Source organism: Zerene cesonia, chromosome 19 (assembly GCF_012273895.1).
Source record: "Zerene cesonia ecotype Mississippi chromosome 19, Zerene_cesonia_1.1, whole genome shotgun sequence".
Taxonomy (NCBI): Eukaryota; Metazoa; Arthropoda; class Insecta; order Lepidoptera; family Pieridae; genus Zerene; species Zerene cesonia.
Genome location: NC_052120.1, coordinates 5,490,973 through 5,492,619, shown reverse-complemented (window position 1 = coordinate 5,492,619; position 1,647 = coordinate 5,490,973). Strand labels below are relative to the sequence as shown.

The following is a 1,647-nucleotide window of genomic DNA, read 5'->3' as shown; positions in this document are numbered from 1 at the left end:
ATTCGATGGCCAAACGTTTACAATAAGAACTGGGTCAATATAAAAATAATAATGAAATAAAGACAAATTAATCCTTGCTGTATTTATCGTGAACATATCATTACTGTTTTACTTTGGTCATTCTTATTAGTGTGAAATATGTATGGGTAATTGTGGGTCACGACGTATTCAAATGAGTTACTGTTATCATTACTTTTATCAGTGTCACTCTGTATAAACTACAATGATGCGAAATGTTTGTGTACATATATATTGTGCTATCATTGCCTGGGAATACAGTAGCGATAAATATGTTTACGTACCTATCATTCAAGATTCATTGCTCATTTTTTATAGCCGCTTATCACAGTTAAATTGAACATCTTACTTGTTAAAGACGACTTCAACATGAAATTTTTAATAATTTTAAGCGTTTTCCTTATTATAACGGTGACTTCGTGTTGGGCTCGTGATTTAATAGTTGGAACTTCGTATAATGCACGACTAACATGGCAAGAAAAAGCAGAGTATATGGCTTTTCCATTTAAGAAGAGAGTGAAAGAGGTGTTTTATTCAGACCCCGGACAACAAATTCTAAAAGTGAGTTTGCGTAGGAGAATATTTATTATTGGATGACTCGATGAGTGGATAAGTGGACTCCAAGTAGATCTGTGTACTGTCTTTTGATTTTTATACATATTTGTAATAGGAAATTAATTCATAAATAATAATTTTGAAATTTAAAGATTTTAAAAGTCAAAAAGTAACAATTATTTTATTGCAACTTAGTTTGAACTTTTTGTCCTGTATCGGGAAGACACAGACTCCTGAAACACAGCGAAAGGTATATTGGAAGTCTGGGGTCCATGGACAATTTGTTTTATAGATGATTTTGTTAGTAAACGCAAACAATACAGTTAAATTTATTACATCCTCCTTCTTGTGAAGTCGGTTAATGGATTTGTCTATAATACAAAATATACATTGCATTATATAGTTATGAATTTTTTATATGAGCCTTCATAGGAGGCCTATGTCCCATATGGAATATGTATGGGCTGATGATGATGATGATAATGAATTATTTAGTTATTTAAATTGTGATTTTGTATCTTTGTGTTATATGTTTCTCATCAAGGAAATTTGTTTTTAAAAATGTTTTATGGGGCTCTTTAACCATTACGCCGACAGCATTTCATTAGAATGCTTTAATGCAAGCAACGGATATCATATACAAAAATGTTTCAGGGAATAGTTGTTCGAGATTTGGACAAAACAGAAGGCTCCGCCACCATCACATCGCTAATATTCGACTTAAAAGTGAACGCGGCGGAGGACTCAATTATCAGCTTGAGTTTTATGTTTAAAGAATTCGTGTTGGAAAAATGTACTTCAGTAAATTAATTGAGAATATGTATGCTCGATGTTGTTATTTGATTCAATTTAAGGTCGACCTTGACAACAAACATATAAAAACGTTATATTAAAAACAATAATAATAATTTTTACAACGTATCTGATAACATATTTCTTTAAAACAAAATTTATAAAATAAATAGTCGATAGTGGATGAATTTACATTTTGTAATGCATTAGGGTTATAATTAAACAGTATGTTCACACTGTGCAGTCTAATATTTACATAAAATGAGAGAGTGCATGAAAAAC

The 1,647-nt window shown here is 30.8% G+C and overlaps 1 pseudogene; it reads left to right on the top strand.

Moving 5' to 3' along the window:
* The first annotated feature begins 294 nt into the window (after nucleotides 1-294).
* On the top strand, nucleotides 295-1,433 carry LOC119834520 (annotated as a pseudogene).
* The last annotated feature ends 214 nt before the right edge of the window (nucleotides 1,434-1,647 follow it).